Raw genomic sequence first — 13,165 nt, 5'->3', positions numbered from 1 at the left:
TCATATATATAACTCAATTCATTTTCTTCGAAACCCCTCAATTATCTGATTCCATGAAATTCATCATATAAAAACTTATTCGGTCCTTAAAATAAATTTTCAGCATTTGAAGGAGAAAAAAAGTATTTCACTTTCTCTCCTAATTGTGGAGTGAGTGAGATCATTACGTTCCCTTTATGAGGTTAATTTTCAAAGGGCTTGACTGAATTTAATACCCTATTCATTTCTCTAAATAGGACTACCTAACGAAGTCTAACAAGCCTAATTTCATGATCTTGTAACGATTAACGTTCTTCAAAGTAAAAAATGTAATTTGGGTAATTCGAGACAATGTACATAGCTCTAAATAACTACATATACAAGTAAATAATTATAACATAAATTTACTAATTTACATTTTTTAAGCGACATCTAAATTTGTTTAAAATACAAAATTATGGTTAGTATATACATATATAACTTATTAGATGTTACACTGAAAAAAATAAATAAATAAAACTAATAGAGAAATAAAACGCACAAATCCTGGAATATTACTGCTTTATTGTTATTATTATTATTATCTATTCATTTTCCTTATATACTTTCTTGGTGTTTGTTTATATAGAAAATCAGGATTAAAGTTGAAAATATACCTGGTCATACCACAACTCCCTCCTACCTGTTTATGAACAAACTTCTTAAACCTTTACAGAAAAAGAAGAAATTGATAACAGAAAAGGGTCATAAAATTAAAACTAAAATGCTCTCATCCCACCAAAATACCTTTCACCGTTTTATTGGGATTTGAGCCGTATACCAGAGTAGGGATGCACGACGCAAGCGAGTAACTTGCAACATCGTGATCATCCAGTAGATTTTAAAATTTAATAAAAAAAAAAAAAAAAAATTATTTTGTTTTTCTAAAATAAAACCCTCTATACCTATTTAATATAGTTAACAAAATTACTATTCCAAAAATACAATTTTTAAATAAAATGGAAGTCCTCTTACAATTGGCAATCTGAAAGTTCTTATAATTTTGGAACCTAGGATATTCTTATATGTTAGGTTAAAGTTTTTTTATGTGTGTGTATGTTAGGTGCCTATCCAGCATGACCCTGACAATCAATATAGTCCACCAAATCAAAATATCAATATAGTTAAATCTCCTATGTAAAATATGTGCCTAAACCTAAGTATAATATGCATTTTTTTTCTCAAAAGCAATATCATAATATTATTAATCAATTATACAAAATAACAAAATAATGAGCTTCAAATTATTCAATAAATTTGTCATTTAAGAACAAATAAAGTGTCAATTGTTAACTAGGTTATTCTTTCTTGTTATATAATGCATCATTTTATTTATTGGTGATCCCATCATTTCTCAATCTTAAAATTAAGCTAGAATCTAATCAAAAACACAAAAATCTAAGAGAGCGTTTTCGACATTTCCTAAGTAAAATATTTTTAGAACAATTAAACAAAATGTTTTAGTTTTGAGGGGTATCGCTTGATATATCATGAACAATAAACGCTAAAATGAGCTATCAAACATCCCGCCAGCATTATGTGTTGTAAATCTAGTTTCCTGGCACCCAGGACTGCTATACAAGATCCGTAAATTCCTACCCCCTACATACTTCCTCATTATCCGTTCTTATTCATACCGGCGCTTATTCATCCCTATTCCGTCAGTCTGCTGGTGTACCTCAGGGTAGTATCCTTGGTCCTATCCTTTATACAGTTTTCACAGCTGACATCCGAACCCATCCTAACACTATCCTCACCACGTATGCCCATGATACATGTCTATTGTCTGTGAACAATGATCCTTACATTGTATCTCAAACCCTCCAATCCCACATCACCATCCATGAAGAATGGTGCCAAAATTGGAGGATTAAAATTAATTCCAATAAATCCCACCAAATCACATTTACCCTTCGTCGTAAACCAATGACTTCTTGCCCTACAGTATCCTTTAATAATACCCCACTTATTCCTATCGAACAGATCCGTTACCTAGGACTGCATCTCGACAAACGAATGACATAGAATCAAGACATGAAACTGCTCGTCGATTTCGACTATTACATCATTTACAAGACAAACGGTCGAAATTGCCAATCCATTACATAAGACTGATCTATGTAGTCATGTGACTATTATAAGACCTATCTGGACATATGGAGTCGAGCTTTGGGGCTCTACTAAACCATAAAATTACTCCCAAATCCAATCCTTACAGTTCAAAATCCTTAATGCTTCTTACTTTGTCACAAATCAAGTCATCTATCATGACCTCAATCCAACATATGGGACGTTGCCGATTTGGCCAAAACCAGATATCATTCCTTCCATGGAAAACTTCGCAACAACCCAAATCCACTTGTTTCTAACCTGGCTTCTCCTTCATTACCTAATAATCCTTCCAGGCGTCTGAAAAGAATATGCCCTCCAGATCTTCTCCTCTAGAAATGTTGTTGAAGTTCTATCAATGGGTAGATTCTCCACATGTTTGTATTGTCACTATGTCACCTACAGCAAATTTAATTGTTGTATATATGTTATACAGTTGTAAATAACAATAAATAAAGGATTAAAAAACAAAAAAATCGACTAGCACGTTGATGACTCAAAACAGAGTAAAATTCGATTGTTTTATATATTTTAAAAGGATGTATGTTAAAAAATAATTTAAATATATTTGTAATGTATTTAGTTGGTATTATGGACTACACAAACAAACTATAAAAATATGAGACATAGAGGTCTAGACCTCATGCGAATTCATATGGAATGAGTAATAATAAAATAAAATGGCTAAGTCATTGCATAAGAACATTTTGGACTGTGCTACAACAATAAAACAGACTACTTTATAAAAATAAAATCATATTGCAAAGAGAATGAAGGAGAATGGTGAATAGAGATTGAGAGAAGGAAGAGAGGAGACCGCACTCAACTGCCCTACAAAATTGATGGAGTGGATTGATGAATATAGGAAGCACGCCAAGCTATAAAATCCCCGAATAAGGATCATAAAGTGTGTTCAAATAGAGAAGAAAGTGAATAGGAGGCCCTCGACGGCAAATAGAGTTGGATATACATCGATGCTTTTCAATGCTATCAGTAAATCGAATCGAGCTCTATCCAGATTATCAATGTAACCAACTTAAGGGTCTTTTGCACCATTACTGCTGAATAAATGGCAAAAGCCACTCAGATTTGAAAAGAGATCTTCTACTATATACATGTGTGTCATTAATTGCACTGTGGAACCGACATCAGCCGGGTTCAATCAGAATCCTAAGTATTTGTAGATTCTATTGTTTTGATTGCTTGTAACTTTTATCTTATTTATTATTTTTTTTATTCTAATTTGAAAACCACAGCAGGTTCACTTAATTACAACATGCTTTAGGCCACAAAAAATAAGTTAAATAAAATATAAAATAATCGATCCACTAGAACCCATGAAGGGTCATGGAATCAGTACTCCACAAAGATAATTTTTTTATAATGGTAATTACGTGCAAGTAATGATACATAACTAAATTTTCTGCTCAGAGGTAGGTACAAGAGCTTACCTTTATCAGCTGCTCCACTTCCATAATTTAATATTATTTATGAAGAAAGATTAACAATAAGTGTTATTTATTTTTTTTTCGGCCAAGACTCCCATTGGAGTCCTATGCTGCCTAACCATGGTTGGGGGTCAAAGTTCTTCATTTTGTGGGACCGCCACTCAACGTCCCAGGCCGAATTCGAACCGGCACCGCCAATAGACATCAAATTGGTAAGACTGTGTCTTAACCACTGAGCTACGGGCGGCCCAATAAGTGTTATATGTGTGTATTATAATCAAAAACTGTGTGAAAAGTTGATAAGATCTAATTTTTTATAATATTTTATAGATTGGATCAGATGATGGAGAAATGTTCGAAATGTTGACAATGAATAAAGAAAGAAGTTAAATTAGAGAGGGTTTTTGATTGATTAAATTAATAACACGCCTGACCTGAGTGTATGAAAGGCTATAAATAGTTTGTTAATATAATAGTGATAGTGTAGATCGATCGAAAATTAAAAGTTTTGAAAAAATAGGTAACTAAACATAAGTTTTGGTAAGCTTATTAATAATTAAAATGATTCTCCATTGATTGATTTTTTCAACTTATAATTAATGACCTGGGCAGAATAGCCTGCAAAACATTTTTTGAAATTTTTATGTGAGATGAGAAATCATATTTGAGGTATGTTATATTATTAGTAATAATGTTATTGTTATAATTGTTACAAATGAATGTATAATAAGCTGTTAAATGAGTAGATTGTCCTTGAGGATGGCCGAAACGTTGGACTATTGGTATAATAAAGAGTGCTGAGACTAAACAAGGATACCATTTGATTTATTTAATAACTAAATCATACTTTTGAGAAAAAATCACTTGAACGTTAGACCAAAGCAAATGCAAAAAAGTAAACCCAATTAATTTGGCCCTTTTCCAAGCTGTGCTTCCTCAATAAGAGAAGCGGGAAACAAGGGCTTCTTAAACGAAAGTAATCCTCCAAAAGGTGGAAATTAAAAAAAATAGAGGATCAGGTTTCAATTATTTATTTATTATTATTTTTATTTTTTTAAAATAAAATATCAGCTGGATGACTGGAAAACCTAATTCAAAAGTAATACAGGAGTTTTAAATAAAGGTACTAACATTCCATTGATATTATTACAACTGCGTAGACACATTTCTAAGTTTAATAATACTTTTAGTTACCAAGGTACTAAATAATAATTATAGCTCAATGTTTGAAAGTAATTCTCTTAAAAAACATCGAATTGGATATTGGCCCTTTTTTTTCTATAAATTCCTGTATTTCATTACTTTTCTAACAACATTTAGATATAATAGAAGATTTTGTATAGTTTTTAAAGTTATTGCAATGTTGTTGGTTTATTTTCTTTGCACCAGATAAATTGTTATATATAAGCAGATGTATAATTGAATCAAATTAATTTAAGTAAATATAATTTTTTTTTTAGAAATTAAAAAAGTTACATCACAAATATAATTAAAAATTATCTTATTGATTTCATAAACTTTTCCCAGATTTTATCAGAGCCCCGCTCATTATCCTTATCCTTTAACACAACCTCTGTTAAGCCCAATATACTTAGTCCCATAATTCCCCTAAAATTCTGGAAATGGCCTGAATTTCAAATTTATGCCAAATATTTTATAAGAATATTTCTTGTTTTCGGTCCTTCTTGATAATTGTTTAAAAATTCATTTCTCAGTGACAAAAATAATAATGACCTGTTAGGACTTGAAAATTAAATATTTTTGTTAAAAGAGGATTGAACCTCAAAGTCAGGGAAAGTCAGCAACAGAAAAATATTCAAAACTTAAAACATACTTTTACTGTTACAAGGCTATTTTCAAACTTTCATTTTCAAAAAATTTTTTTTTTAATTTATCAACTTTAATATAGTTTTTTTCTTATGCCGGATTAGGTGGAACAATGGTCCATTTCCCAGCTGGCAGCCCACAGGTGCAATTTTCTTCACAATTCGTCGTTGTTGACGTCAAAAAACTTTGTGAATAGTTAGGAGTGGGTTTGACTCCAATACCATAAAGATGGGCTTGGACTTTGAAATATGGGGTCCCATGTTCCAAAGATTTAAAAACGGCAATTTAAACTTTTATTGTGCTTTAATAAAAAGTTAATGAACAATAAAAATTGCCTAAAACGTAAGTTGTGAGCGAAATTTTTCGACTTTGAGAAGATATTTTTTTTTTCATATCCTCCATGAATACACATCTTCCACTACCGAATAAAGTAAAAATAAAGTAATTCTAGATCTAACCGGTTAGAACTTACGCGGTTTTACACTTTTGCCAACGATATAATGTTTCACTTTAATTATAGTTTTCTTCATTTGGAACAAGATTTCAAATAAGGAAGCTTTGTAATTGACTAAAAAAAAGCTACAAGATGAAATGAAATTAATAGATTACTGGAACGGGTTTTTTTTTCATAATCGGCACTAATTTCATAGGTCACCCAAGGATGATCCTTGGACCTCTTTACAATCCGTCATTGCATTTTAAAAAGTCCAGGACGAAAGAAATAGAGTAATTAACAAATAATAATCATTATATAGACTTCAAATTAACATAAGCAGGGACTCAAAGGTACATGGGGCTTGTTAAAACAGTAAATTCCTGTAACCTCTATGACAGAAAATAACCTTTTTTTTTTAATATTTATTTATTACAACTGTACATTATGATGCATTTAGTAAATCTGATCTAACAACCTATAATTTTAAAATTAATCATTTATAATTTCACCTAAAAGTAAATAGGCCTCTTGAAATATTGCTTATAATTGGATAAGGAAACGTTACTGTTGGATTGAAATGAGAGGACAATGCAGGAAGCGAGCGGATCTGTCATTTCGACAGGGACCATTGGAGGGAAATGGCCGTCACCTCTTCTCCCCATTATCCGTCGGTTACAAAACCGCCTTTTCAGCTATCGCCAACGGAGCCAAATCCTTTTGAAATTTATTAGCACAATTTGGGAAAAAGGTTTTTAAGCGGAGGAAGAACAGAGACTTATAGGGTCCCGTGAACAACCTATCACGGTACTCAGCAATATCAGAGTTTGGCAGTATGACAGTATAGGTTTTTTTAATGACTGTATAAAGGGATTTCATCCATATCTAAGAGAAATATATAACTTCTTATCACATTCCAGTTATTTATCAATGTCGAATTATTCGATCAGTTTAGCGAGGTCAGCTGGAACAGTGTGGATGATGAATTACAAATTGCTGGGCACCTTTATGATTGATTGATTCATTAACGTTGTTTTCCTCCTAAAAAAATATCATACCGAACTATTCATCTAGTGAGACCATTCTACCTGCCAATGTATTTTCACATGATTAAAATAACAGTTAAATAAATATTGAATATATAAATGAATGAGAAGTGCGATGAAAAAAAAAAATACTAAAACAACTAAAAATATGTTTAAAATGTAAAATAATAAGATGACAGTAAAGATAACTAAGGTTTGGTTAAAAATAATGTAAATATGTGTGAAAAATTTATAAAGTAAGTTTTTTATTCAAGTAATTTAAAAAAAAGTAAAAATGAACAAAAGAAATAAAAAAACAAGTATATAAAATATAACATAAAATATTAGATTTAAAATGAACAGAAGACGTAAAAATAGATATAAGAGAAATAAAAAACAAAAATATTACAACCTAAGAGACGGAAAAATACAGTAAGACTAAAGGTCAAGTAACAAAAAAAAACAAAAATAGATCATTTTTTCAAAAATTTCAACAGACCAATTACAGAGATTGACAAGTAGATAGACATCTACAAACAGGTGAATGTAGTATTATAATAAAAATTACATTTTGTTAAATAATATGGTGCAATTTTAATTCAACAATGTTTATCAATTTATATTAAGAAATATAAGATGATTTAAGGTAATTAAATAAAAATATACGAATATTGGTATTTTTTTTTCATTATATGTGTGTAATATAATCATGAGATATGTAAATTTTGAAGTGAATATAAAAGGTTGATAAAAGTTTTTGTAATATACTATAGATTAGATCAGATGATGGACAAATGTCCGAAATATCGACTGAATGAATTAATAAATAAGTAAACGTAGAGAGAATTTTTTGAAAAAAGAAAAAATATATAAAATTTGAACCCTTAGGCACTTTAAATAAAGAAAACTATTTTTTAATAGATAACGATACTTCATAATCATAATTTAATAATCAATACTATGCCAACAGCTAATCATCTTCTGGCCCCATTGTAGAGATTTATATTTTAGTTATTATTTAATTTAAAATATAATTTTGTATATAAATAGATACTTGAACTGGTAATGACAAGAAGAACTAGACCGGTACATTGATTGGGTATACCAGATTGAATATAACTCATACTAATTTTGGTATGACTCACACTAACTTGAGTGTAACTCATACTTAATGGGATATAGATCATACTAACTTGGCTGTAACTCTTACAAACTTGATTGGGAGTGTCAAGATTCATTTATCGAGAACGCCAAAATAAAAACATTTAACCAGATGGACATGGAAAAAAATTCTTAAAAAAATAATAATAAATTATATATCGTTGAAAACTCAAAGAAATAAAATATAGGTCAACTAACAAAAAGCAAACAAAGAAAAAATCAGAACCAGTCACCTTTCGCATTGAAAGAAGCGCAAAAATGGGAAAGGCGGATATGAGATAGACAAAGGAGAGGCGAAAGATTTTACGGATAAAAAGATTTTAAAATTATAAAAATGTAGATAGATCTCTATGTCTCCTAAATGTATTGACAGTGGTGTTTAACATTTTCAAGCGTGCAACTTATTCAACTCCTTGTTTAAATTTTAAAAAATATTTACTGAACTTAAAATTAAGGAAATTCTTCAGAAAATCAATTTCATTAATGTAAAAATTAATTCTCTCTACATATTGTCAGTTTCTCTCATTGGTGATAATAATATCCTTAAAATGATCGTATTTAGCTTCAATTAATAAAATTTTGATTTACAAACCCTTCTTCAAAATGCGCATAATATAGGAAATTGTTATATATTTGTTCAAATAATAACTTACTATTTCAAAAAATAGCTGATATAATTAAAAAGATATGCTTGTTTATTAGTATTTTCAAAGGGGGACGGTCGTTACCGAAGGACCATTCTCATCTTCTTGAGCTTTAACGAGACGCTATAAATTCAAATCCTACTGGTGGAAAAATTTGACTGTATAATATTACAATCTGCTTTTTCTTGGCCTCTTCTCAACTAAACAAATTCCTGAGACTTAGAGTATAATGGAGCCTCTGGTCTTAAAAAACTAACTTTAGCTTCATGAAAACTGAAAAAAATCGTGGGAACTGTTTTGACCTAAAAACATATAAATTTATAAAACATAACACTTTACGGATGATACTTTCATTATTGAAACATATCCTCAAGAATAAACAAAAATAGAATATTTCAACGTTTCCTTAAAAAATTAACATCAAAAATTTACAACTAGAAGCTAACCACTCTTAAATGTTTTTCGGTTCAGCATTTATTAAAGTTATACTTATTGATCAACAAGGAGATGTGGCAACCATATTATGTTATCAGACTTCCCTTCCCATGCGACCATCGTAGAATGGCTGAGTGTGCCACAGGATGTTTTTTGATCTCTGGATTGTTCTACAGCTTTTTATTAACATAAAACCTTATTATTAATTACAACTGTTTAACTATTAGACCATCCGTTGTTGTGATATATAACCTGAATAATATGAGTGCAATGTTATGTAGTATATAACTTTTTTTTATATACAAATTATTATTACTTAGGTTTAAATCAACCCTATGTTCTTACTTTATTGAATAAGGGGTTTAGTTCAGCAGCTCTTTAAAATCTCTCGCCAGATTTTTTTCAAAAGCTGGAACACGTTAGTTGCAAGAACACCTTGAACTTTCTTCAGAGATAAATCAAAAAACCTTTCTTTGAGAAGAGGTCGATATTTTTTTAAATATATTTATTGAAATTTACAACTTTATATTATATAATACATTCAGTAAATTTGATCTTAGTTAAAGTGGAGTAGTACAGGCGTGTGGAGAAACTACCTATTGGTAGCACTCTAATGACATTTTACATTAGTATGTCTCGTGGCCATCTTCTTTTCAGGCGCTTCGGAGGATCGTCGGGAATGGAAGAGGATACAAGGTTAGAAACTACGGGGTTGGAGTGGTTAGGAAGTTTATAATGGAAGGAGTGATATCTGGTTCGGGCTAGATCGGTTACATAGGGAACATTAAGGTCTTTTTGTATGATTTTATTTGTGAAAAAGTAAGGAGCATTGAGGATTTTACAAGGATTTTGGATTGTAAGTATTGGATACGAGAGGAATTTAAAGGTTTAGTGGAGCCCAAAACTCACCTCCATATGTCCAGATTGGTGAAGAGGTCGATTATAACGCTTTTCATTCCTGAGATGTAATTCTAATATTAATAGTTAAAGAAAAACATGTTATTTGTTAAAAGTACTATAACGGATTTTATTTATTTTTTAAAAGAATAGCGTCAGAATAAAATTTTTATGATTATTTATCAGAAACTGAACTTGATATCGGTAATTCAAAACTCGAGTATTGAATACAATCGTATAAAAGGGATCCATTGTTCTATTGTAATAAAATACAATAATCAAGTTATAAAAATAATTAAATATCGTTGAATAACTTTTATTTTTATTTTACTTACCATCATCCATTTGTAACCGATCTAGCCCGAACCAGATATCAATCTTTTCAATACAAACTTCCTAACCACTCAAACCCTCATTAGTTTCTAATCTTGCTTCCTCTTTTATTCCGGACAATCCTCCGAGGCGTCTGAAAAGAAGATGGCCTCGAGACCTTATATTGTAAAAATGTTTTTAGTGTGCTACCATTGAGTAGTTTCTCTACATGCTTGTACCATACCATTATGATTTCCTCAAATTGACTTGATGTATTTATGTAGTTGTAAATATCAATAAATAATTTTTTTTTTAAAAATTGTACTTACCAAGGAAAGTATTGCGCTCATGAAAAATTTCGAGTCTTTTACTGGAATCCCCTTCCCTTCTTCTTCAAAGTCCTTTGAATCAAAATAACCAATTTTCGCTAAGTACTTACAGTACTTTTGTTAGCGTAACTTAAAGACGAAAAGTTATGCGAAACTGAAATCACGTATTTAAGGTAACCGTAAGCTTTTCACTTAAATCGACTTACGCATTATAACTATTTTATTAAAACGGGTGAAATTATTATAATAAACTTTGTTTAATATAAAATTAAATGGTACATTAAATAATTTGGGTGTTATTTTCATAGGAAAAGTCTGACTGGGTTTAAATGACAATTAAAAAAAAAATTCTTCTCATCCTACCTTTAATTTTGTTATTTCCTCGATAATAAATTGAAGCAGGAAACTCCATGCATGTCGGCTACACAAAGGTTTTAATAAGTGCGATATTGTTGAAAAATAAATCAACATTTTTTTTCCCAATTAACACAAAAAGGTCAGAAAAAAGTGATAACACGTTACTTTATAAATAAAATCGGAGAGGAAGTGAAAAAAAAAAAGGTGTTGAAACCAGAAACCCATTCAAACAAATTTATTGTCATTTTGAAGCAGATTCTTGAAAATATCTGCAAGAAATGAAACTGAACAACCAAAAATAATTTATTTAAAAGTCACTAATTTATATATATATATATATTTAAAGCAACTACATATGATAAATTTTGTTATGGATTTTCAAATCCCATTATTGTTTAACATTATATTATTGTCATGAACCTAACACTAAGACGAGGGCCCGTTCTGGCTTACAGCAGAACAGGTATTTTTTTGTTAAATTAAAATTGTAGAAATTTTAATTAAATAGCAACACAGTGATTACATTATGCTTAAAGCTCTTACACGACAACACCACTCCAGTTCATCAAAATAACGTTCCCATTCAACAAGCCAATTTAGTTCATTACGTGGGACTTCGACCACAAGAGGATGAATATAACCAACCAAGCGTATATACGAGTATAACAATATACTACTTCACCAGCGGCTTAACACAACGCTAATTATGAAAACCTTAAGGGAACTATACAACACAGATTTACGATACCCTTAAAGAGACCCTTTTCAAAACGTTCAATTGATAACACGATCATTTTGCTAAGCTGGAAACATAATACAACTCTACACAGCACTGAACTAATGAAAATTCAAGATCGGGAATATTGAAACAACCTGTATGATTACAACATAGAAAAAAGTTAATTGTAAAATCTTCTCTATTAAAATATGTTTTCCATCAAGGCATGAGAAGTCAACTAGAACCGATCTATATTCCAATAACATCCAGACAAACAAATATGAAAATATTTAAATAAAGGTCTTATACCGTTAATATGACAGCTTCAGCGATAGAATGGATTGATCATGACATTAATTAATTAATTCGCCTCAACAACTCGATGTCGATTCCTGGCCTACTGGATCAGCCTCCACCAATCATTACGACTTGTGAGGCCGCCATCCAGTTCCTCACTCCCATCATGGTTCTGGCATCACAACTCATACCATTATTTTCCTCTGGATTTTCCTTGGCAGATCACTCTGGATTTTCCTTGGCAGATCACTCTCAGCCAACATGCCCTGCCCATCTCAATTTACTGAACCTCACAAACTGAACAACGTTTAGTTCCTTATATAAAACTTCGAGCTCCTGGTTTGTTCGACGTTTCCATATCTGGTCAACCTTGACAGCTCCAAATATTTTACGGAGAATCTTCCTCTCCAATACCATTAAGTTGTGCTCACCAGCCTTGGAGATAGTCCACGTTTCCGAGCCATACAGAAGATTTGGCCGAATAATGGTTTTATACAGATAAATCTTGGTTTCCTTAGACAAGGCTCTTAAAATATGGACTGAGGCTATAATAACAGCGGTTGACACACAGGACTCTTCGTTTAATTTCGGAGTCTACAACATTGTCTTGGGTTATGAGCGATCCAAGATACACAAACTCGGGGACTTTTCCAAAAGTTTATTCTCCGATCCTGATTTCTTCACCGGGCCTGGGGTTTTCCCTGTGACCATCTATTTGGTCTTTTCAGCAATCACTTCAAGCCCCATTTTTCTTGCTGCTTCAGCTTATTTCATAAATCCATCAGAGACAGCTTGGAAAGAGCGTCCAGTAATGTCAAACTTCAATGATCATAAATTTAAAAAAACACTAGAAATGTAATCCTAACTCGTATCCAGTAAAACAGCTTTTTCATTCGGTATTTTTAACTATTCCCACGACGTACAACATCGGTTAACACGAATTTTGAGTAGGGGTTCTAGATGTCAAATTATGATTCCTTCTTCATAATTAATATAAGAAAATAATATTTTAACAGCTAATGTGTGATGTCATAGAAATCAGAACGGAAAAAAAAAATATATTTTCTCTTATATAGAAGACGGAGGAAGGAAGAGAGGAAGAGAGATGGAGGGGTGAGGGGAGAGTGAGGAGAGAGGGAGAGATAGATAGATAGA

The sequence above is a fragment of the Halyomorpha halys genome, unplaced genomic scaffold (assembly GCF_000696795.3).
Source record: "Halyomorpha halys isolate HHAL.00 unplaced genomic scaffold, Hhal_1.1 Scaffold908.1, whole genome shotgun sequence".
Taxonomy (NCBI): Eukaryota; Metazoa; Arthropoda; class Insecta; order Hemiptera; family Pentatomidae; genus Halyomorpha; species Halyomorpha halys.
Note: the sequence above shows the minus strand (reverse complement) of the source record.